Here is a 27,232-nt window from a genome sequence, read left to right on the forward strand (position 1 = left end):
CCCATAGTGCTCAGAGCCATTTGGACTTTCGTCTTGTTTACATTTCACCTCCTTAGTTCCCACACTACACTGTATTCACTCTATTGCACCATTAATGTGTTTACCCCACCACTGTCTTGTAAGACTCTGAGTTCCCTTCTTCAAATGTTGTTTTTTAATTAATTTTTACAATTTCTTTGTTCCATGTTTGGCATCTCCTGTTCTGTATTATTTACTTATATTTTTTGCAGAATTTCAAGAGCTCTACCTATGCATAGCCATCCTCAACACTCTCCTTTTGCGAATTTTTTTTATGTTCACATCTTTTTCCCTTTAAAATATGCATTCTTCATTTCTGCAAATCTTTTGTGCTTCCTTCCTTTAATAAACAATGTTTAAAACTTTGTTCTTTTGGATTACAAATTTCTTTAACACTCTACCATCTCTACGAGACTGATAATTTCATGATGCCCTAAAACTGATTTATATTGCCATCTTTCCGCAAATATATACTTACATGGTGCTTCAGCTGCCCTGCCGATATTGTTTTATGCAATCCACAATTCAGTATCTGATCTTCAAAAACCACGACGGAGACTTTTATGTTCTCTCGCTCGCTAGGCGCAAACTATTAGTTGTACAGAAAATATGAGCAGAACGTTTTTGTAGCAAATTAATGTAGTTAAGTTTTGTAATCGAATACTTTTTCGCTGAAGGCTACAGTTTCTGAGTTATTCAAGAAAAACGTACAAAAGGCACCTCAGAACGTACCTGCACCCCTCACGACAGGATTTCTAGTGTATTGTTCGTGGCACTCTGTCCTACCACTGTACGAAATTTTTCTGCTGCTCGGACTATTTCCGATAGTCGACATTTTTCGGACTCTTTTGGAATATTATGTCGGCAGTATACTCGGCTATTTGCATAACATTATTAATTTAAACGTGCCCTTGAGACTAATGAAAGGAAAACGACTTTTGTGAACGTTACGCTAAAACTAGCTCCGTTGACAATTCTATTCAATTTTTACCCTTACAAGCACACTAATTTCATAATTGGAAGGCCTTACGAATATAACGATATAAATGTTTGTTTTATGTTGTAAAAATTCACAGGACTGTTAGGTGAAATTTACAGACATGTCAATTTTACGATCTGTAAGAGACTACCAAGCCAGTGGTGTAATAAAGCCAGTCAATCAAGGCCAAGAAAGCTCGAATATGGTAACTATTCCCCGCAGTAGCAAATTTTTAAACAGTGGTAGGAGAGAGTGCCATGGACAACGTACTATAAACCCTGACCGGTTGGGACACATTGTCGGAGTGGGGGTGTATTTTGATGGTTACTTTTGAACAGTTCGAGAACTACAGTCTCTAGCAAATATGTACCGCAGTACAAAATTTAACTATATCGCATTCCTATAAAGTGGTCCTGTTTATTTTTTTATATGGGACTAAGAAGTTGCGCCTAGCGCTCGCGAAGTATGAATATATTGCGCGTGGTTTTTGAAGGCCAGATATAGAATTGCGGGTTGCATAAAACGATATCGGTAGGGACAGCTGAATCACCTGATACATGATTTGGCTAATTTCATATTCGCTACAGTGAATTCAGTGACGTATCTGCTACTGCGACAGTTGCAAGTGTGTGTGTGTGTGTGTGTGTGTATTTGTGTGTGTGTAGTTAAAATAAGTGTTCGTTATTCGCCATTTGTACGAATTACGAAAGACCCTCAACGACATTACATTTTATTTCAGTACCTCCTGGCGAAGGAAGCCAGACTGCCCCGGCCATGTTACAACGTGAGTGGTTAAAAACAACTCCTAACCATTCCTAATACGCTATTAATTTGTTCGGGCTGTACTTGGTTCTGCGAACAGTTCGAGGGACAGCGGGCTACTCAGTGTTTACAAACGGGCGGTGGGGGGGGGGGGGGGGGGGGGGGTCGTCCTGCCACTCCTGCCGAACTGACACCGGGGCGGGCGCCACCCGCTGCATCTGACCGGCGCTCCGCTGCGCCGCCGACAACTACCTGCTGCATCATTCATGCCCCGGCGACCTCACCACGACGCTGTTTCGACGCCGATTGATCGCAGCAGAGACAAACAGGAGCCGCGTTATTTCCGCGCTGAACTGCCAGGAAGTCGTAAAACCACTGGTTTCATTTGAGAACTAGCATAAAGCGCAGTTGCAGAAATTGTCATGGCTGCATTAACCGAAGACCTTCCATTCGTAGCATTCTCATCACACCGCGCAATTCTAATTTCTTAGTTTTATTGGCTTCCTATTACGGTATGTCGAGTGGTACTTGCTTCTCGTAATAATAAGCTCAACTCAATATTTCAAAGTTGTAACTCTTCTTGCAAATTTACAAAGGAATCGGAAAAGTATTTGCCGAAGTATATTTCTGTATTTTGGAGACAATGGCGAGTGCTATATTTGTTTAAAAATATTTTCGGAGACGCGAAGCCTTTGTAGTGACCAATGTATTCTTCATGGTTTCATAATTTAAGTAGGCTTTATTTTGATAACTTCGTCTGGATCGAAAGAATTTCTGTTTTTCTTTACTACCTAAGATGTTTTCGATTTTTTATCACATCCCTTTGCTCTGGAAAATTATTTTGAGAATCACAGCTTTCACTGACGCTTCCATGCAAAATAAATGTCGCAGTCATTACAGAACTTATGAAATTGTGAATAGACATTATTCAAACCAATGCTTAGCAACAACTGAAAAAGATGCGTACAGCACTTACGTAAAAGTACAAAAATCTGTTTGATGATTTACTATATAACGTATGCAGATCATCTGACTGTAACTCTTAATAAGGCTTCGAAACCGGTAATGATACCACTTACATTAAAAAATGGTGTAAGGACGCAACAAAATTTTTGTCAAGATGACTGAATTTCCTTACATATTGGGAATTGTCCAGGCAGTCACTGATGAGCTAAGAACGCATTTATACATCTTACTTTCGTAGGACTGAATGTAACCTATACTGTATCAAGCAAACAATCAAGACACACCTGTATTTTTCCAGATGTATTGTAAACTAGGTAAATGGAAATTAGCGTTTGGCGTCATTGGCCGGGAGGCCCCTCGCGGGGCATGTCCGGCCGCCTTGGTGCAGATCTTATTACATTCGACGACCTGCGCGCCGAATGAGGATGAAATGATGATTACGACAGCACAACACCCAGTCCCTGAGCGGGGAAAATCCAGACGGGAATCTCGCTGGAGTTTGTTAAAAGTTCGCAGGAACGTTAGTGCCTTTCCCGTCTTGATGGGATGGACCCAAAGTGACGTCTGCCACTGTGTAATTACTGTGAGTTTATCCATTATCAAGAAGTTACGTTTTTTTCAAAAAATGGTTCAAATGGCTCTGAGCACTATGGGACTGCTGAGATCATCAGTCCCCTAGACCTTAGAACTACTTAAACCTAACTAACCAAAGGGCATCACAACATCCATGCCCGAGGCAGGATTCAAACATGTAACAGTAGCGGTCGCGCGGCTCCAGACTGTAACGCCTAGAACCGCTCGGCCACTCCGGCCGGCCGTTTTTTTCATTCCATTCCATTCCTCGTGGCTGTTGTTCCTAAATATGCGCGGCCCACCGTGTTTAAATCTGTTCTTATGAGCCCTATAGTCGGTACACGTTCGTATATGCGGATATGCGGTTCACGCTGCTTCACCAGAACAACAGTTTTCCAGAATACTGTGTACTCCGATTCCGACAACAAACCAACGGATACTAATAACTGTAAATAAAGCAACAAATTCAATCTCATAATGTGAATAATTCTCGACACATTCAGTGCTCACATGTTTTGTTTATACATCTTGCCACAGTTACATAACTCTCACACTGCTTCAGACAATCAATAACTATGTACCACCTGATGATGAATCGCTAGGCAGATAGAAATCGTTAAGGAGATAATAAAAATTGAAGAACAAAACAAAAAGCAACTGGTTGCACTAATTTCGAGGAAGTATAGAATTTGCTGCTGAATAAAGGAAAACGCATTTCAGGTATCGAAATAATATATACAAGTTACTTTATGCACAGTATATCGCAAAACTTAGATACAAGTGGAGAACATCTCTTCGAAGAATGAAGACGTCAGCTGTCCGGCAGAAAATTTTGCACAAATACAGTTGTTTATATTTCCCCAAGAAATCAGAAGAAACCTCACTATCAAAGTATAGAACCTTATGGAAATCCTTTAAGAAAATAAAATTCGTAGAAAAAGGAGGCACTGCACATTGCACTTCACCAACAGGTGAATTTAGAAACAGCCGCAATGGAAGTGCAGAGACCTGTTTGAAAAATTTGTTAGCATTGTTCGGAAGGTGATTTATTTGGTGATGAGTTTATACAGCTCTCGAGCTTATGAAAGTAATTTATGTTAATTATGTTTGTTAATTACGTATAATGTACTGGAGCAAATTGGAATCAAATAGACTAATGAGAGAAGTGGTCCTAACTGCGGCATTTTAAACAAATGAAGTAATAGAAGCAGCAGCGCTAGCAGTGAAAACGTAATTAGAGTACATAATAACTATTCCTACCTTCACAAAATTTATCTCTTTCTGGCAATGTCAACATCAACTGTAGTAGCACTTTACAAATTCATACAGTAAGGTACTGTGGCATATTTTAATCAGTATTCTAAAATATAGAGAATATAACTGTTTTTAACTTTAAAAGGAAGAAATGATAATTTTAAAATGAAATATGAAAATGAAAATCAAATTTGGGTATACATGTTGTGCCCAACATTAAACTTCAAGATTCTATAACGCAAAAAATAAAATAATCGGTATTTCTGTTCATCCTTCTCTTGTTAATTTTAAGTTATTACTTATTCTGTTGGTTTTGAGGTGAAAAGGGAATTTCAAAATCTATGATGGATCTAAAAGAATAAGACACAAAATTTATCTGGTTAAAAATGTTTCGTTCGATGTAAAAACCAAAAATATTGCATCAATTGTCGTTTTTTGGTTTCTTCCCAATTAAAAATTATTATATCTCTAATTACTAACATTAATCTAATAAGCTTGGTTTGTTTATTAATAATTTAATCAATAACTTCATATATAAAAATTTTGCCTTTAAATAACAAAAAAATGGTTCAAATGGCTCTGAGCACTATGGGACTCAACTGCTGAGGTCATTAGTCCCCTAGAACTTAGAACTAGTTAAACCTAACTAACCTAAGGACATCACAAACATCCATGCCCGAGGCAGGATTCGAACCTGCGACCGTAGCGGGCTTGCGGTTCCAGACTGCAGCGCCTTTAACCGCACGGCCACTTCGGCCGGCTTTAAATAACAACTTCTTCATGCATACAATCTAAATGACTGCTTTGTTTTTCCGTATACTTTAGTCACAACATAATCTTCTGTGTTGAGGGTGGTGTTAGGTAGTTCTGCATCAATATCAAATTCTTGGTCTTCTTCCGAAGAAACACTGTTAATTACTGTTTCTGTTCACCCCAAAAATTACGAAAGGACAACCCCGCATTTTCAGTTAGCCGGAACAAAAAAAAATGGTTCAAATGGCTCTGAGCACTATGGGACTCAACTGCTGAGGTCATTAGTCCCCTAGAACTTAGAACTAGTTAAACCTAACTAACCTAAGGACATCACACACATCCATGCCCGAGGCAGGATTCGAACCTGCGACCGTAGCGGTCTCGCGGTTCCAGACTGCAGCGCCAGAACCGCGCGGCCACTTCGGCCGGCAAGCCGGAACACAAATGAGGCAGATGTTTTCATTAATCAACGAAATCGCCAATTTTTTTTTTTTCAGTGTATCTGAATTAAAACAGCACAGTTTAGATTTGTGTTTAGAGATAAAGTTCGGAACATGAAATTTCAGCATAACATCCGATGTTTAACACAGAGTGAACGATATATCATTTTACTATGTCACCAACATTGAAATTCATAATTTCTCTGTCAGATCTGTTCACTATTAACCCACACAAACAAATCTTTGAATGGTAATCCTATTTGTTTTCCGATAAGATAACATAAAACTTTTCTTGTAAGTTTCCTTACTATTTTCCCAACTGTTTCTTTTCACCCCAGTGTTTCTATTCTACCAGTCGTTTCTATTCCCCTACTTTATGGTGCAGTTCACAATTTCTCTCACTTGCGCCAGAATTTGGAATGATATGGTCACTCTCTGAATAAAACCTGTCATTCACTTTCCTGGGCGATAGTTAGTGCTGTAATACAGGTAAAACAGGCAAACATTAGATCTGGTCACCTGTGAGTTGAAGTCAAACTTCTTGTATGATTAAAACTGTGCTCAGGAGATGCCAAAGGCAGCTGTTGTGCACGGGGCTCTGACCTTGGAAGTTCTGCGCCTGATAACTTGTTTCCGATGACAGGAACGCCCTTGTGAAAGTAAACCTTCATTAAGTTCTACATCTACATAAATACTCCGAAAGCCACCGTACAGAGCGTGGTGGAGGTTACCCGTGCCACTATTAGTGATTTCCGTTACTGTTCGACTCGCAAACATAGAGAAGGAAAACCGACTGTCTGTGAGCCCCAATTTCTCGTGTCTTATCTCGGTGGTCCTTGCACGCATTGTATTTCGGAGTCAGTAGACTCGTTCAGTAGTCAGCTTCAAATGCCAATTCACTGAATTTTTTCAATAGTGTTCCTGGAAAAGAATGTTGCCTTCCCTCCAGAGATTCCCGTTTGAGTTCCCGAGGTATTTCCGTGACACATGCGCGTTGTTCTAACTTACCATAAGCAAATATATAGCTGTATATAGCAAATATATTGCTCGATGTCTCCCTTTCATCCGATCTGGTATGGATCCCAGACACTCGAGCAATACTCCTGAACATATGGCACTAGTGTCCTATATGTGGTCTCCTTTACAGACGAATCACCTTTTCCTACAATCCTTCTAATGCACCGAAGTCGACCATTCGCTTTCCTCACCACAATCCTCACAATAGCGCACCGTTTCATGTCGCTCTGCAACGTTATGCTCGCATATTTAAACGACTGAATGTATCAATCAGGACACTACTAATGCTGTATCGCAGCATTACGAGTTTGTTTTTCCTACTCTTCCATTTCAACTTCTACTTTTCTATACTTACAGATAGCTGCCATTCATCACACCAAATATAAATTATGTCTACGTCATCTTGTATCCTCCTACAGTCACTCAACTTCGACACCTTACCGTACGCCACAGCATCACCAGCAAACAGCCGTGGACTGCTCCCACCCTATCCGCCAAATCATTTATGTATATAGAGAATAATACTGGTCTTATCTCACTTCCCTGGAGCACTCCAGAGGATACATGTGAATCTCTTCCACATACTCATACCGTCTCTAAAAGCGTGCAGTGGGGCAACGCGTCAAACGCATTCCGGAAATCTAGAAATACAGACACTGTCTGTTGCCCTTTGTCCATAGTTCGATGTATATTATATGGGAAAAGGGCAAACTGAGTTTCGAACACGAGCGATGCTTTCTGAAACTATACTGATTCGTGGACATAAGCTTCTTGGTCTCAAGAAAACTTATTATATTCGAACTGAAAATATGTTCAAGGATTGTGGAGCAAACAGATGTTACAAATATTGGTCTGTAATTTTGCGGATCCGATTACTGGTTGTTTACTGGTTGTATCGTGGGCGATTGTTTTTACCTGTTCCATTTGCCTAACTTCATAGACGGCTGTTATGTGTTCCCGTGGTGGGGTTTTCAGTGCCCACTTCTTGCGTACCTTCATAGACGGCTGTTGAGTGTTCGCATGGTGGGGTTTTCAGTGCCCTCAGGACACTTTATTCTGAAGTACCTGTAGACTCTTTAGTTGAGTTCCCAAGGCTATTCTCAGAGTTGTACAGCCGTACGCTGATAGCACTATGGATTTATAAAGCCAAAGATTGGTGTTAGGTCCTAAGTCGAAACATAAGAAGAAAGGCACTAAGGCTTTTGCCATGTTTAAACATTTTTGTCTCTTTTGAGTCTTGTAATGGCAGTAGGCTCTGGCAGATGAAGAAGCTTGCACAGCATAGAGTAGCATGGAGAGCTGCAACAAACCAGTCTCTGGACTGAAGACCACAAAAACAACAATGAAGGGATACGCTTTAAGTTCTCTGAGGCTGTAGATTCTACGACAATGAACAGCTCTGCACGTAGTTCAAATGAAGAGGAATCGACATCTCTAAGATAGGCAATCATGGGAGGTAAAAAGAAAAACACGGGTACAAGGAAGGTAATTGCAAGGAAGCCATGGATGACGAAAGAAATACTTCAGCTGATCGATGACAGAAAGAAGTACAAATACAGAAATAAAAGTCACTTGAGAAAACAATAAATAGGAAGTGCAGGGAAGCTAAGGCGAAATCGCAACAGGAAGTATATGAAGAATTCTAAAAAGAAATTGCTGTCGGAAGGACTGACTCAACGTCTAGACAAGTCAACAAAAATCTTCGGTGCAATTAAAAGCAAGGGCGGTAACAGTAAGAGTACGATGGGAATTCCACTGTGAAATGCGTAGGAGAGGCCGGATAAATGGGAAGAGCACACTGAAGGCCTCTATGAGGTGGAAGACTTGTCCGATAATGTAATAGAAGACGAAACGGAAGTCTATAAGGAAGAGATAGAGGATCCCACATTAGAATCAGAATTTAAAAGATCTTTAGGGCACTTAAGTTGAAATAACGCAAAAGGAATAGATAACATTACATCAAAATATCTAAATCATTGAGTAAAGTGGCAACAAAACGGTTATTCACATTGGTGTATAGAATGTATAAGACAGGCGACATATCATCTGATTTTCGCAAAACCACTATCCGCAGGACTGCAAGAGCCGAAAAGTGCGAGAATTATCACTCAGTCCTTAACAACTCATGTATCTAAGATGCTGACAATAATAATATATAGAAGAATCGAAAACAAAATTCAGAGTATGTTGGATGACTATCAGTTTGGGTTTAGTAGGAAAGATAAAGGCACCAGAGAGGCAATTCTGACGCTGCGGTGGATGATGGAACAACGACTGAAGTAAAATCAAGACACGTTCACTAGATTTGTCGAATTTGAAAATGCGTTATGCAATGTAAAACTGTGTCACATGTTTGAAATTCTGAGAAAAATAGGGGTAATCAGTAGGGAAATACGGGTGTTACACAATATGTACAAGAAGCAAACGGGCAATAACAGTAAGGACCAAGAGCGAAGTGCTCGGATTAAAAAGGGTTTAAGACAGGGATGTAGTCTTTCACCTTTACTGTTCAATCTATACACCGAAGAAGCAATGACGGAAACCAAAGGAAGGTTCAAGAGTGGGGCTAAAATTCAATGTGAAAGGATATCATTGATACGATTCATTGATGACAGTGCTGTCGTCAGCGAAAGTAAGGTAGAATTATAGGATCTGTTGACTGGAATGAATAGTAAAGGCTACAGAATATAGACTGACAGTAGATCGAAGACCAACGAAAGTAATGAGAAGTAGCAGAAATGAGAATAGTGAGAAAATTAACAGCAAAATTGGTGATCAGGAAGTAGAGGAGCTTAAGGAATTCTGCTATCTAGACAACAAAATAGCCCATGTTCCACTGAGAGAGAAAGATAGAAAAAGCAGAGTAGCACTTGCAAAAAAGAATTCCGGGCCAAGAGAAATCTACTAGTATCGAACACAGGCCTTAATGTGAGGATGAAATTTCTGAGAGTGTACGTTTGTAGCAGAGAATTGCAAGGTAATGAAACATAGACTGCGGGAAACCAGTACAGGGGATAATGGAAACATTTGAGTTGTGCTGTAAAGTAGGTGGAATCAGGAGGATTTCCTGAAAATCTGCGAGTAAGAAAATTTATGGAAAACACTGACAAGAACAAGGGACAGGATGTTAGAACATCTGTTAAGACCTCAGAGAATAACTTTCATGGTGCTAGAGGAAGCTGGAGAGTGTAAAACCTGCAGAGGAAAGCAGAGATTGGAATACATTCAGCAAATAATTAAGAACGTAAGTTACAGTTGCTTGACTGAGATGAAAAGTTTGGCACAGGAGAGGAAGTCGTAGTGGGCCGCATCAAACCAGTCAGAAGAATGACGACTGACAAAATGGTTAAAAAAGTGTCGTCTTTCAAACATTAATCGTAGATTTTTAACTGGTTTAGGCTGAGGCACCATGGGCCTCTCAAGTCTTGTAATATGTCATCCAGAGCTTGCAGAGAAGGTCATATCATCGGCCTATTTCCTGTAGCTGCCGGACAGCAAAACCAGAACTGCTGAAGCTCCTGGTGTGGGCGGAGACCAAGCGCGTAGTGCTGTTGCTCCGATCGTGACTACATCAAGCATAACATATGTGAAAGGCATTTGTTGTTTGTCATTGGCGTCGTCATTTCGTGCTTCAGCAGTTCGTTGTCTTGCGCAGATGGAACTTGTGGTACAGAGCTCGAAGTTTTGCATACCTGGATTGGAAAGCTGTTTCGTGGAACTGTCACGCTGCTATGCGAAGTGCTTCTGGAGGGGCGGCCTTCTAGCCGTTTCGTGAATCGCTTTCGTAGAATAACAAACTGTTAGTTTCAGAGCACGCTTTAAGGCACTGTTTTATACTGTCTGCAGCAATCGTAGCTTCCATTCTGCCGTGTTGGCCCACACGACAGCAGCATATTCCAGTACTAACAAAAGTATAGTTTTGTATAGGGTGAGCAATAGGTGACAACGAAGAGATGACATGGGCTTAAAAGGCAGTAAACTACCCTCTTTCTTCCGAATGCCATTCCTCTGACCTGGAGGAGCTGGTGACGCCAAAGTAGTTGCGTATACCGCACTACCCGACACGTTTGCCCCACACCATTACTTGCTTTCGGCACCATGCTACGGATAACAATGATGCTGTGGGATTTAGAGGCGTTGAGCTAGAGTCACCATTTTCTTACCGACTCGGCGAGGTTGTAGGCTGCGTGTCGCATTCGCCAGGCGCATCACGTCGACGTTCATACTGCGCGGAAACGCAGTAGTGTCGTCAGCAAGTTAGAAAACTTTCACTCGTTCGTCCTGAGGGAGGTCTGCCGTGTAAAGCGTGAACGACAGCGGGCCGAATACAGAGCCCTGGGAAACACCAGGGGCAACGAGACAACGAGTATAGATGCTGTCCTCTGCCTTTATAGGCCCCTCCACAGTAACTTGAAATGTGACACAGGGCACAGGGACGCCTTGAAGAAGTAACTAGTGTAAGAGGTCATCGTGCCTTGCAGAAACAAGGAATTTGGCGTCGAAATTCTCCAGATTTTCCATGGCTTGCATAACTCTTTCTCCTAGGCGTCGGAGCTGGGGACTAGCGGCCGCGTCGGAATCCGAAATAATAGTCTGGGAGGAGCCTTTCCATGTGTTTCTGTCTCTGGAGGCGAATCGGGTATAGTCCTTCAAAGAACAAACAACACAAGAAGTAGACTTATTGTCATTCGGTTCTTTGTTTGGAGACTACGCATCTTCTTCAGGATTCGGAAATGCGACTATCTCGGCGTCCTTCCACACTGTGGGAACTTCTCCGGATCTGAGTACTTTATTGCCTGTAACTAATTCTGGCTAGCCTTCCACACAGCCCTAGACCGTGGTTGGGGACCAGGACGGGATGGCGCCGCAGTCTCGGCTATGTTCCGATAGTGCGGGAGCTAATGACAGGTCGTAGGCGCGCTTCATACTGCAGTTGGCAGCTCCATGGTTACAACTACTGCTTGCACAATTGGCTCGGGGGTGTCCTCTCTATTTTTGAGGTCTGTCTCCGGAACTAGATCCATAGTTACGTCTTTTGTTTCCGGTCAAGACACAGAAATGGTTCAAATGGCTCTGAGCACTATGGGACTTAACTTCTGAGGTCATCAGTCCCTTAGAACTTAGAACTACTGAAACCTAGCTAACCTAGGGACTTCACACACATCCATGCCCGAGGCAGGATTCGAACATGCGAGCGTAGCGTTCGCGCGGTTCCAGACTGTAGCACCTAGAATCGCTCGGCCCTCCGGCCGGCAGAGACACAACACGTGATGTCCGCTCACGAACATATGTTTGTTCTTCGACCGTACGCTGCTGAAACAGGCACCTTCAGGGAGATTCTTCGGTACCGAATTGGATGAACATTCCACAGACACGAGAGTGCTGTTTGACCATTATACATAATGCTTTGGCCATCTTTTGTAGCAAATGCCAAGACTAATTACAGTCTGCGACACAGTGAAAGAGGTTGCAATCCCCACTAGATACGTGTGGCTGAAAGTGATGCTTTCGATGTAGATTTTTGAGAATTTAGAACCAATGATAATGCATTTCCGAATCTTATTCTGTACTCCAGGGGGTTAGGAAATGAGTGATACTAACATGCAGCTAATGTGGCGTGTGGCTCCTGCGGTTAACTTATGCATTTACAATGGATCACAATATTACAGACACTGAAAATAGGCACTGAATTGTAATTGTAATGTACACTGCGACGGGTCAATGCTATACGTACCTAAACTTATGCAGTGTGCTAAAAAAAGTATTCCATATTTTAAGACGTGACAGTATGGACGAAAACAAGACAAAAATGTCCATTGACGTGGGCTCTAAAATTTGTACCTTAAAACCTATGTGCTCTTGTCCATCGTCGCTACTGTTGGAAGCTTTCTGCTTTCAATATTTTTAGAGGTGTTAGTATGGAATAAAACGCTAGAAATTTCCTGTAAATATGGCCTCTAAAATGCATAGTGTTAGAGCTATGCGCACTTGTTCAGTAGAATAGATGCTTTGCACAATAGCGAACGTGAATAACGGCTCATACTTTTTAAGGTATGCATTTTAGAGTCCATGTTCACTGAAATTTTTTTGTTTTGATCCATACTGCCACTTCATATAGAAAGCAAAGAGCTTGCAGCAGGAGAGACGTATTTCACAGCAGCGAAGATGGAAAAGTGCCCATAGTTCTTAACGCATTCACTTTAGAGTCCATGTCCACTGGAAATTCTTGTCTTGTTTTGGACTCTGATAGCAACTCTCGAAATATTGAACACTTTTCTTTAACACCCTGTAGATGTCAGATAATAAACATTATTTCATCATTATTCACATGGCAGTCTTCATCATTTATACCTATGTGAGTAGGTAATTATGAAATCGCAAAACGCAATCTCCTGATGGAAAGTATGTATACTCCATTGAATGACTGTGATCTCTTAAGGAGCAGAGTTTCACTGTATCCTTAGGATGCACAGTTATCCACAGTAAGACCATCAGTATCCTTCAGAGTGTCCTCGTGTGTCAGATTGGGGTTTGGGTTATACACATTCCTCAGGGTTCCTCATATGTAAAGTGCTAAGATTCGTTATACATTTATACACGTTATCAGTGTTAATTTAGATTCTGAAATGAATGCTGACTTCTGGCATTAATGTAGCATCTAACAGAGTTGGCAACAACAGATACTCAACAACCGTTTTTACAGAAGTATTTTGTCGTCTGACAGCGTTGACTTCGTTTTTTCTTAACTTATATTAAACTCAGAATCCGTATTTTTCATTTCAGAAGTAAGTTTATTAATTACTGAATTAAAAGTTACGTAACAGGATTGCAAGTAGGCTGCGAGAAAACTAGAAACAAAAAACTATTCGCTTGTGAGACACGACGTAGCACAGGGGCGGGCAAACGTTGCACGCGGCTCATGAGCGCACAGCGCTGCACGTGTGCTGCTCGCGTGCAGGCGTCGACCGGGGCTGTGGCGACAGCCGGCAGGTTGCGGCAGTGTAGTGCCAGGCTAAGCTGTGGACGTTGATGCGAAGCGAGCACTATGTAGTGAACGTTGTATTTCAAGAAACGGAGCAGTGGAGATTTGCTATCTTTTAAAAAGTAATGGGAGAATCATTTTTTCTTTGTGCAAAAACGTGAAAATTCGAAATGTTTAATATGTGGCAGCATTCTCGCTGGTCAACGGAACTTTAGTATTGAAGGCCATTATAATAAATTTCACAAGGACGAATACAATTTATTGTCGGATTCTGAGCGGATGGGGAATTGACTGAGCTTAAGAAGAGCGATCTGACGATACCAGATGAATCTTTCGTAGTTGGCCGGCCGGAGTGGCCGAGCGGTTCTAGGCACTACAGTCTGGAACCACGCGACCGCTATGGTCGCAGGTTCGAATCCTGCCTCGGGCATGGATGTGTGTGATGTCCTTAGGTTAGTTAGGTTTAAGTAGTTCTAAGTTCTATGGGACTGATGACCACAGCAGTTAAGTCCCATAGTGCTCAGAGCCATTTGAATTTGTCGTAGTTGCTGTTGTCACGAGAGATCTGCGACTTTCTGTCGTCATGTCTCTCATCTAACTGACTTAAAATTTTATGGAGCACTGTTTTCAAGTTTTCAGCACGACAACAATAATAGCCCAGCGGTATGTGCAAGTTATAAAGACTGCGCTTAATATAGCGAGAGCTGGAAAACCATTTGCTGAATTAATAAGTCTCGGTTAAGAGCAAACATCAGTGATGAAAATTTACCTAACTGTTTGTGTTTGTCTGTATGTAGAAATTTTGTTCCAGATATTAAACGTATTGTAAACTCCCCCTGTGATAATTAAATAAAACGTATCGTAGGTAATAGGTACTCTTTCAAACCATGATTTCCTTCAAGCACTCCTACTAACCTTATTCATTCACTCAATAAAGCAAGCTAGGAAACAAAACGCATTACAGAGGAAGGAGCGGACAGAGGGTATGGTGGGGATGGGAGATAAGCGGGTGGCCAGCTTGCCCCTGTGTGCACGCAGAACACCTGTTAGCTGCACGCGTGCAAGTGCACCGCACATGTGCAGGATTCCTGCCCGCCCCTGACGTAGAATAACAATTTTCAAAATTAGTATACCGAAATGAAAATTGTTTGACTATTTGTAGCCTGGGAGAAACAAATTAAATGTGTACACCGCAGACGCTGGTGTCAGGCAATGATGCTTAGGAACGCGAGAGTTCAAAAAATGGTTCAAATGGTTCTGAGCACTATGGGACTTAACATCTGAGGTCATCAGTACCCTAGAACTTAGAACTACTTAAACCTAACTAACCTAAGGACATCACACACATCCATGCCCGAGGCAGGATTCGAACCTGCGACCGTAGCGGTCGCGCGGTTCCAGACTGAAGCGCCTTTAACCGCGTTGCCACACTGGCCGGCAACGCGAGAGTGTTGTATTTAGATATGCGTGGAGTCACCGACGAACAATGATCTGCAAAGATGAATTTCCACTTACAAAACCGAAACAGGTGGGAAGTATGGAAACTGCTGAAAGTTTGCTGAAGGTTGAATGGTTATAGCCACGTTGAATGGAACGGCCAATAAAGAAATACGGTAGTTATATTTTTCTCACCACGAGAAATAGAATGATGTACATAACGCCGCCTCAGTAACATCCAAGAAAGTTAAATTAGAAATAATCTGAAAATACTGAATACCGAGTCTTGATTCGAGATGAATAAAAAACAAAGGAAGGGAGGAAGATTTGATTCTAAAGTTACGACAGTGACAAGGTCATTGGAGAACAAGTTCTGATAGGGGGAAATAATATGACGTAAATCGGCCGTGACCTCTCACCTACCTAGTCAGTGCATTACTAAAACACCATCACGGTTGGTGAGGAGTAGTGAGTACAAGCTCAGAACGTACATCAGTGGCTCTCTTGTGTTCTTAGCACACGTAAACGCTGAATCGCTACTTCACCACTGTGGTTTATTAGATAAGGTATCACTGAAGATGTCATTCATTTTTTCCCTCCAGCAGAAAAAAATGTCCCACGCAACTGGTTTTAGTCAGATGTGCGTTATACCATGGGATATGAACAATTATGCAGCTTGGATTTTTTACAGATACAATAATTGTGAAAGATGAAAAGGCCAGCCAAAAATTATCAAACTAGCTAGAGATAGCTAGACATATTTTCTTACTTCGTTCCCCCTCGACCACATCGCCTCTCCTTAAACACTGCCGTTGTGACAGGAAGTGAATCATTTATTGAAAAGACCCGAAGCTGACATTTTGGCACAGAATGTTGTTTTTACAGAATCGTTAACTGGCACTGTAAACACACATTTAAGTGTAGAAGCCCGTCAGCTGTCATTGCGTGTTATGAGCTATTATAAAACTCAGAATTTGACTTAAGTGTAGAAACCCGTGAAGTGATACCACATAGCATGTTTGTGCCGTTAGTTTAACTTCCTAGTCAACATGCACTGTTGGCCACTTGCTCGGCCTGTGTCTTTTGTCATCATTTTTGAACAATCATCATTGAGTTGTGTGTAGGTTAAACTAGTGGTGTTATAACAACTTGTGTAGTTCTCGTCTTATTCTGTTTAACAGGTTGTCTACAGTGTCTTGTAGCAGCGGTAAGGATCAGCTTGAAGCAGAAATGAAACGTGAAGTTATTAATGAAGACAATTACAGACGAAACGTAATAAGAAGCCGAAAAGTAAAATGGTGCCAACGAAAATTGTTCATGATGAAATTATGTGTCACTATCCACGTAAATGCTATTAATAACTGACGATGAAGCAAACAATAAGACTTCGAATTATTGTTAGGAATTGTATGTCACCAACAGTCGAGATACACGTTTACAAACGTGAACAGAAGTAAAGGAAGTATGGTAAGGTTAAAACAAAGGCCAACATCACTTTAATGCCGTTGCAACTGAAACTTCACGCTCAAATAAATGAACCTTTAAGGATTGTTTATAGCTTTGTGGTTTTCTTTTCAAAATAGTATACAACACCAAAATTAGTTATTTATCTTTAAAAATATATTTTTTCTATTTTCAGGAAAACACTTGCTTCATTATAGAAACCTGCAAGCTGAAGTAATTATATTTTTATAAAAAATAAAGGAAAATTAATGTAATTTGAGTACAGGCAATATCTACTTCGAAAGCATGTTAACTACCACTTCAATGTTTGAAGCAAAACAATGTTTTACTATCAAAAAGAGAATGTTTTCTTTTATTGCCCGGAAGTGTCACGAAGTTCACTTAGCTGGTTTTTGAAATAAACGAGTGAACTGCGGCCGCTTCTGTCTTTCGTCACGCAGTCTCAGATCTTCTTCCGTAGCTAAACTCGGAGTGGGGCGACCCTGGCTTCGAGTAGCTGCTGTGATTCCACAAAGAATCGCTAGAAGGTAGGGGTCGTTCCTGGGAAATCTTCGACCTCAATGGCTTTAGGACTGTCAGTTTTCTCAGATAGATTCCAATTTTTGGGTACGTTACAGAGCCTCATTTGTGCCACAGAATTGTACTTCCTTTTACCCTATACGTATTGTATTACTAACTTGACGAAGATGCCGTAACAGTCTGGTTTGCGAGGTGCAATGGATCTATAAATAAATAAATAAATAAACAGGACATCAAACACGATACACAGGGTCTTTAGCACAAACACTGTCAATACTCGACACCCAACAGTGCTCATTTGCGACAGACGATTACTTCTCCGAACTGCAGTCTTATTAAACGTTCTCTGTACGTTTATTATCTTTTAGTGTGCAATATTGGAAACAGTAACAGTTTAGTGACGTGCAAACAGTAGCAATACGCACGTTGAGACTTCGGACTCATAATGCTCCATTGCCCCCATAAGGTTCGTCTCGTTTTATTACAAGTGATTATTCTTGTGACTTGTTTCATGCGTCCCACAGTGACTTCCTCTCCTGTACCAATCTGTTCTTCTCAGAGTAGCATTTGCAACCTACGTCCTCCTTCATTTGCTGGCTGTATTCCAATCTCTATCTTTCCTAACAGTTTTTGCCCTCTATATTTCCTTCAAGTACTGTGAAAGTTATTTTTAATGTATTAACATACAGTCTGTCATCCCCTCCCTTCTTCTTGTCATGGTTTTCCGCCTTAGCATTTCTTCTATTAGTAGTTCTCCTGATTTTCAACATCCTTTTATAATGAAACATCTCACTTTATCCAGTTTTCGTACAGTCCATGATTACTATTGGTACAACGCCGTGCTCCAAAGGATCGGTCTCAAAAATTTCTGCCACAAATTACCACTGTTGTTTGGTAAAAGTAGATATCTATTATACAGGAATGCCCTCTTCGCTTACGTTAGCCTGCTCTTCATGTTCTCCTTGCTTCGACCGTCACGTGTTATTTTGCTTCAAAATTAGCAAAACTACATTACACCGTTTTTTATCGTGATCTCCAATTGTGGAATCAAGTATGTCTTATAGCTTATTTCTGCTGCTTCTCTTTACGTTCGTGTTCCTTCAGTTTACTTTAGGCCCATAATGTGCGCTCATTAGAACTTTTCATTCCATTCAACAGCTCCTGCACTTCCTCTTCAATAAAGCTGAGGATAGAAATCTTAGCTCAGATATCCTTCCGCCCTGAATTTCAACTGGACTTTAGAAATTTTCTTTTATTTCTGCAACTACTTTTTCTATGTACAGAATGAATAAAGGAACTATGCCTTTGTTACATTTACGACCGGCCAGGGTGGCCGAGCGGTTCTAGGCGCTGCAGTCTGGAACCGCGCGACCGCTACGGTCGCAGGTTCGAATCCTGCCTCGGGCATGAATGTGTATGATGTCCTTAGGTTAGTTAGGTTTAATTAGTTCTAAGTTCTAGGCGACTGATGACCTCAGAAGTTAAGTCGCATAGTGCTCAGAGCAATTTGAACCATTTTGCTCAGACCCATTTGAACCATTTGTTACATTTACCTTTCCTGTATGTAAACTAATCGCCATTTAGCAAATCCTCGAATTTCTTTTCCATTCCTTTGTATTCAGGGTAATTCATCGACCCTTACCAATGTAGTTTTACGCAGCCCGCAATATTATAGCTGGCCTTCAAACACCACATGCGAGATTTTCGTATTCTCTCGCTCGCTACACTGTAACTATTAGTGTTACAGGAAAGAAGAACGGGAATTTTTTGTAAGAAATTTAATATACTTAAATTTTTTAGCGGGCTATGTTTTTGCTGCATAACGTAGTTTTCGGGTTATTCAAGAACAGCCTACAAATGTGATTTTAAAACGAACTCGTACTCACCTCCCACCGATCAGGATTTATAGTATGTTGTTTACGGGATGCCTTCCTGCCACTGTACAAAAATTTGCGACTGCAAGAGTTATTTCCCACATTCGACCTTTATCGGTTTTGATTGACCGGCCTTATTATGCCACCGGATTATTTGAGCGCTTACAAATTGCAAAACTGACGTCTGAGTAAATTTTATCTAATAGTTTTGTGAACTTTTTTGACATAAAATAGAAGATATCGTTGTTGTATTGATCAGGGCTTCAGAATATGAAACTACTGTGTTTGTAAGGGTTAAGGTTGGATCGAGTTGTCAACGTAATTAGCTTTAGGATCTCCGGACGGGAACTGCTCAGGAGGGGATCGTCATGAAGAGGAACAATACTGGCGTTCTATGGATTGGAGGGTGGAACGTTACCTTAATCGCACAGGTACGTTAGAAAATTTAAGAAGTGAAGTAAGAAATAATGAGAATTACTGAAGTTCACTGGCAGGAGGAACATAATATCTCCTCAGGGTAATACAGGGTTATAAATACAAAATCAAATATGGATAATGCAGGAGTCGGTTTAGTAATGAATAAGAAAAGAGGAACGCGGGTTAGCTGTTATGAACGTCACAGTGAACGCATTATTGTAGCCAAGATAGACCCAAAGCCAACGCACATGACAATAGCACACGTTTTTAAGGCAACTAGCTCACAGATGATGAAGAGATTGAAGAAGTGTCTGAGAAGATAAAACTAATGATTCAGATAGTTAAGGAAGACGAAAATTTAACTCTGATGGCGGGCTGGAATTCGATGGCAGAAAAAGGTAGAGAAAGAACAATAGTAGGTGAAAGGAATGAAAGAGGAAGTCGACTGGTAAGACACCAGAAGGTTTCAGGTTGGTTATATAATGAAGAGATTTAGGAACAATATTTTAAATTGTAAGCTATTTCCAGGTGTAGGATTGGATTTGGATTGGATTGTTTTGGAGGAAAGAGACCAAGCAGAAAGGTCATCGGTCTCACCGGATTAGGGAAAGACGGGGAAGGAAATCGGCTGTGCGCTTTCGAAGGAACCATCCCGGCATTTGCCTGGAGCGATTTAGGGAAATCACGGAAAATCCAAATCAGGTGGCCGGATGCGGGATTGAACCGTCGTCCTCCCGACTGCGAGTCCAGTGTGCTAGCCACTGCGCCACCTCGCTCGGTTTCCAGGCGTAGATGTGGACTCTGACCACTACGTATTGGTTATGAACTGCTTTAGATTGAAGCTGAGGAAATTGCAAAAAGGCAGGAAATTAAGGAGATGAGACCTGGATGAGTTAAAAGGATCAGATGTTGTTGAAAATTTCAGAGGGAGCATTGGGGAAACGGATGACTAGAACAGGGGAAAGGAGTACAGTGGAAGACGAATGGGTAGCCTTCAGAAATGAAATAGTGAAAGCAGCCGAGGATCAAATAGGTAAGAAGACCACGCCTAGTAGAAATCCTTGGATAGCATAGGAAGTACTGAATTAAGCTGATGAAAGGACAAAATTTAAAAATGTAGAAAATGAGCTAGACTGAAGGTGCAAAATTGCTAAACGGGAATGGCTTCAGGACAACTGTAAATATTTCGAATCATATTTCGCTAGGTGAGAGATAGATACTGGCTGCAGGAAAATTTAAGAGACACAGAAGGGAAAAATGAAACGTGGAAGGAGTATAAAGAGAGTCTGCAGAAGGGAGAGGAACTTGAAACCAATACTACAGAAACGGAAGAGGATGTAGATGAGGATGAGATGGGAGATATGATACTGCGAGAAAATTTGCCAGAACAGTGAAAGACCTACGTCGAAACAAGGTCTTGGGAGTAGACGACATTCCATCTGGTACGAGATGGGCGAAATGCCCTCGGCCGGCAAGAAGAATGTAATAATTGCAATTCCAAAGAAATCATATGATAACAGGTATAAAAATTACCGAACTATCAGTTAAACAACTCATGGTTGCAAAATACTAACAAATTTTTTTTTACAGAAGAATGGGAAAACTGGTAGAAGCATACCTCGAGGAATGTCAGTAAGGATTTCGGAGAAATGAAGGAGTACGCGAAGCGATACCGGCGCCGCCACTTACTTTAGAGCCGGGCCGACCACGGCACGCCGGACTTCACGCGTGCAAGGTGTGCGGCCCACGGGCGGTGGACAAGCCCTGCCGATCATTCGGCTTTGCTCGGTCCTCCTGGGAAGCATCCCGAACAGCGTAACATTTCATTTAGCATTACGGTGTTGCATTTTTCGGTAGGAATAAGTCTCTGAGTTCGGCAGAGCAGTGCTGCCGGCGGCGCTTAGCCCTCGCTGTTTGTTGGTGATATGAAGAATGTACACTGGTCCACTAACTGTCTGCAAAAGGGAGGCAGCAGCATCGGAATCCTTTAAAGTGTGTAGGAATAATAGAGGAGAGGGATGAGAATTCTCAATGCGCGTAAGTGACAGGTAGTGCATATCTAACATGAGGAAAGAGTTAAAGATTCAGCTGACAAATAAAGAGCACAAAATAACAAAAAATTACGCAGGGGATTTATTGTTTTGTACGTCAGAAAGCATTTTGTGCTAAATTTGCAGGCCTGGAGCACATAGAGAAATTTGTGGTACGAGTAGTAAAATTTCTGAACTCACACGCATTATCCGTTGTCAGTCATAACAGTTTTCGATGGAACTGAACGAAGAGTATGGAGACGTCATATGTTACTCCAAGGTTTTAGATTTAAAACTGGCTACTCTTGAATTTATGAAGAAAACAGGAATGTAGGAACGAAAACTATAACATCCGGAATGGAGTGCTGACTTCGCGCTCTAAGTAGAATTGACTGCACACTGTGCGCAGTAAGCCTTTGTTAGGCTACTTCTTTCTGATTTGATGGCGATGCATTTGAAAGAAAGTCGCGTTGCAGAAGGGATACATGCTGACGATAGACCAGTTCCCTAAGATAATGCGAGGTCAGACGAATTCAGTATTGGCCTAAAAACTATTGCTAGGGTACTTTTACAAAGATTGTGAGGCCAGTGACATCAGTCTTACATTTGTATACGAGGTGTTTTCGAAGCCGTTTGCCGTTTCAGTTGAAAGCGCCCCTGTGCATGCGCAGAAAAAAAAAAAAATGGTTCAAATGGCTCTGAGCACTGTGGGACTCAACATCTTAGGTCAGAAGTCCCCTAGAACTTAGAACTACTTAAACCTAACCAACCTAAGGACATCACACACACCCATGCCCGAGGCAGGATTCGAACCTGCGACCGTAGCAGTCCCTCTGTTCCGGACTGCAGCGCCAGAACCGCTGGATCACCGCGGCCGGCTGGGCATGTGCAGATGTAACTAACTGACATTGGAGGTAATTCCAGTTACGACAAATCTTTTTACGTTAAAACTTTCCAGGAGTTTTCACGTCTCCATAATGAGGTTACAACTGTGCTACAATATTTGGATTAACGCACTTGCGTGACAGACGTTTTATGGATTAAAAAGCTAAATATGTCACTGTTAACTTGAGTGTGAAACTCTGTGAAACTGTTTGCATTTTCCCGGATGCCAGCTGTTTTTAAGAGATAAAAATTATGTCTTCAGCGAGCTAAAAATAATTAATTAACAGGTCTACTGAAAATTTGTTTTGTTTGTGACTTATGTTTTTGATAAATGTGAAATATATAACAAAGTCGTAGGCAGTGCTACTGCACTGCCATTTAAATGCCACGCATTCGCAGTTTTCTGCTCTTCCCCTCCTCTTGCTCAGACAGCGGAGCTTGGCTGTGAGGGAAACGTGCATCGAGGATTAGCGCTTTGGCACTCATATCTGGGCATGGCCCACGGGTTGCCCCTGCTTTAAAGGATAGGTTAAGGAAAGGCAAACCTACGTTTATAACGTCTGTAAATTTAGAGAAAGCTTTTGACAATGTTGACTGGAATATTCTCTTTGAAATTCTGAAGGTAGAAGGGATAAAATACAGGGAGGGAAACGCTATTTACAACTTGCACAGAAACCGAACAACAGTTATAACATTCGAGGGGAATTAAAGGGAAGCAGTGGTTGAGAACTGACTCACACAAGGTTGTAACCTATCCCCAATATTATTCAATCTCTACATTGAACAAGCACTGAAGGAAACCAAAGAAAATTTAGGTGTATGAATTAAAGTACATGTAGAAGAAATAAAAACTTTGAGAATTGCCAATGATGTTCTAATTCTGTCAGAGATAGCAAAGGACTTGGGAGAACAGTTAAACGGAATTGACCAGCGTCTTGAATGGAGGGAAGATTAACATCAACAAAAGCAAAAAGAGGATAATGGAATGTAGTCGAATTAGATCAGGCTATGTTGAGGGAATTGGATTAGTAAATGAGGCACTCAGAGTAGTAGATGAGTTTTGATATTTGGGCAGCAAAATAACGATGATGGTCTAAGTAGAGAGGATATAAAATGAAGACCGGAAATGGCAAGAAAAGCACTTCTGAGGAAGAGAAATTTGTTTCTTTCGGATACTGTGTGTTAGGAGGTCTTTTCTAAGGGTACTTGTTTGCAGTGTAGCAATGTATGGAAGGGAAATGTGGACGATAAACAGTTTAGATAAGAAGAGAATAGAGACTTTCGAAATCTGTTAGTGTAGAGGAATACTGAAGATTAGATGGGTAGACTATATAGCTAATGATGGGGTACTGAACAGAACTGACGATAGAAGGAATCTGTGGCAGAACCTGACCAGACCAAGGGATCAGCTGACGGGACATATTCTGGGACACCAGGAAATCACGAATTTAGTACTGAAAAGAGCGTGGGGGTAAAAATCGTAGATGGAGGTAAGAGACGAATGCAATAAGCAGATTCAGAAGAATGTTGGTTGCAGTAGTTATCTGCAGATGAAGAAGCTTGCACAGGATAGAGTAGCACGGAGAGCTGCATCAAATCAGTCTCCGGACTGAAGACCACAACAACGACAAAATAGCTATGTTGGTGGCGTAGTAGCCATATCAATAGATACGAAATTAGGTCAAATATCGGGAATTGGTCGTGTAGGCGGAAATTTTTGTACACTGTTAGAAGGGCGTTGCAAAAATAATATCAACGAAATCCTGACTGGTGAGGGATGAATGTGGAAGTGGAGGTTCTAAAGGTCACAGCTGTAAGTTTTTCTTGAATGACTCGAATACTACGGTCTCCAGCGAGATGCATCCCAGTAGAAAATTTAAGTATATTAAACTTCATACAGAAAGGTCCTGTTCATTTTTTTTTTCTGTAGAAGTAATACTTTACGCGTAGCGAGCAAGAGGTTCTTGAAGCCCAAATTTAACACCGTGGGTTGCATAAAACGACATTGTAGGGACAGCTGAGTCACCCAACTTGGATGCCTTTGGCATTAAATGGTAAGTCACCTGTGTTCAGGCGGTAGCGCCGGTGCGGAGAGACCGCCCAGTGGGCAGAGACTGCGCCTAGATCGGATAGGACACGTGCCGTGCACGTGATATCGCCGCCGCCGCTCCGGTGGCCTGGCCTCGTGCCCCGGGCGGGCCCGTCACGTGGCGTGTCGTGGCTCGCTTACTGTTGGCTGCCGGCCCGCTGGCTGTCACACGCAACTGTGTGCACCGTGCGCTGTCACTGCGGCCGCTCCGCAGTCGATGCTGGACAAATCGTCTCCAGCAGCGCCACAGGGGCCAGCGTGCGGTTGGCCACTGCGGTGGCACAACGCCGTCAGTGTAGCGTGCAGTTATTTGTCCACAAATCATGCATTTTTTTCTGTGCATGTTCCCGTGGAATGTAATACAATTAATTCTTCATGCATCCGAACCAATTATGGAATTTTTCTTCTACTATGATTTCCGTACGTCAATAGATGATTATCGATGTTTACAAAACATCGATATTGGGAGTTTAACCATCGCTGTTTCAATATCAAAAGTGAAGTCCTTGAAACATCGCGACATCAATGCTAAATACAATGTACGAGGACCAGTCAAAAACTAATGCCTCCTACGAACGTTTTCATGGATTCCTCATCTTCAAGGTCAGAGCCACAATGAGGGTCCTTTAGCGGCACGACCAATGGAAGTCTGATGGTGCCAGGTTACTATACTTCAGAGACAATTATTTGTCTCTTGTCTTTTTTTTCTGATTGCTTAACATTCTTGGTACCCTAGTTGTATAATCTTTTGAGTATCCGATTTGTTGAAGAAGGGGACAGTGACACATTGGCCACACGGGAGCGATGGCCAATTGGTACTACGTCGTTCGACTGCCGTCATAATACGCCACCAACAAAGCAGGTTGGTAGCAACAATAACGTCATTTCTCCACAAATACGTCAATGCAGTTAAATCGTCGGGTCACGATGGGCATGCATCGTATGTTTTATTGTTAGTATAACTAAATTTTACTTAAGATTCTTCGTTGTGTACTCGAACACAACACTCTTACTAAACAAGAGAGTACAAAGATTGAAGTCCACTTTTTAATTATTATTTTGACACTGTTTACAGCGATAAACGTTTAAAACGTTTTTGTTAGCTAACTAAATAATTCCAATATGGCGATGGGGCACAATGGCACATTTAAAGACGGGTACGTCAGCCCACATGGCCAACCTACATTGTGTTTATGTAAATAAGTACCGTTATATAATAGGTACATTCGTAATCAAAATCTGAATCATATCCAATGGAATTTTTACATAAATAATGGTATCTTGCATTGCTTTTACGCGGGGAGCATGTATGCAGTTTTGATTTCTATACAGTTTTTGTTTTTTTTTGTTTTTTTAATTTTCACCGATGTTGTTGCACATAACAGATACACCTGATACTAAAACTGTTGCGTGTGGTTTCATCGCTGCAACTGGCCTTCCATTTGCTCAAGGACACAATGGTAGGCTTATACTCTCAAAGAATCGCACATTAAGTTGAATGTCATTTCAGCTGACCACCCGTTCTACCCAGCCCATGAAGAAGTCCGGCCATTTCAGAAATGGCAACCAAGAAGAAAGAAAGAAAACCAACGATAACAATTTCAGCAATACTGATAGATACTCCAGTGAAATGTGCGTTAAAGTGCCAACAGGAAGCCTCCACAGAAATAAAAAAAACACTTTAAAGAGGAATATCGATATTCTGGGTAATAACTATTTTCTAAAAAAGTACCCATAGTCAAGCTAAATCAGACGATAAAACTCTTCAAATGAAACCCGGGAAGGAAATAGGCATTCCTACAAAAGTTCTTCAAGATGAAGAGGATAAGGATGAGGGTGCCCTAATCTTGGGTGTCTTAAACCATTTTCTCACAGCAATCCACGTGATGAAACTATTTAATGGATAAGTTGTGAGCGGTAGGAACATCTGTCGTGTCTTAAAAATGAAAGTATTATTTTAGGAATGTCTGAATTGCGAAGACTCTATCGGCCATTAATACTAAGACTGATAAAATTTGTGGACATACTCTTCTGTCAAACTCTTATTATAACAATGATAACACGAGTTCGAAAAGATTTCGGGATTGCAGCCGGTCGTCGTAAAGTTCACGATACTTCAACTGGACACCTACCAGTCATCTTCAGGTGGGCTATCGAAGACTGACGAAGACGTTCTCCGCTCTACCTTATATAGTGAGCTGATAGCATTGTCGCTCATGAGGCAGAGTCACGGTGAGCGGATGTTTAGGTTAGACGGAAGAGTGACAGCTCTCTGGAAAGTTCTGTTTACCGTAAGCTCGCTCACACTTATTCGTACTTGTACTCTTCAAGTTGCCATCACCCATCCAAAACCATGAGTGTGTTGAACAAAGGGCCCATACAATGTCGGATGCAGATAGTCTGCCTAAGGACTTTGCACATTTAAGGAGAGTGTTCAGAGACAATGGATACTCGACCGCCAAATTAACACTGCATTCTCAGCCGAAACCAAGAACCGGGAAGTTGATGAAGTGGAGAAAACGTCAGCAAAGTCCCTAGCTTTTCTTCCCTTCGTTGGAAATATGTCCTTCCAAATAGCAAGAATCTTCAGTAATTTTCAGATGATAGTGATTTTCTGCCCACCATCTATGATTTCGGACCTGCTGGTACCAGTGAAGGATAATTTGCTTTTGAGGAAAGCGGGAATTTACAAAATACCGTGCCGGTGTGGTATGGTCAGTATAGAACAAGCAACACGCACAGTGGAAGAACGTTGCACAAAACAAACATAAAC

Source organism: Schistocerca americana, chromosome 3 (assembly GCF_021461395.2).
Source record: "Schistocerca americana isolate TAMUIC-IGC-003095 chromosome 3, iqSchAmer2.1, whole genome shotgun sequence".
NCBI classification, from domain to species: domain Eukaryota; kingdom Metazoa; phylum Arthropoda; class Insecta; order Orthoptera; family Acrididae; genus Schistocerca; species Schistocerca americana.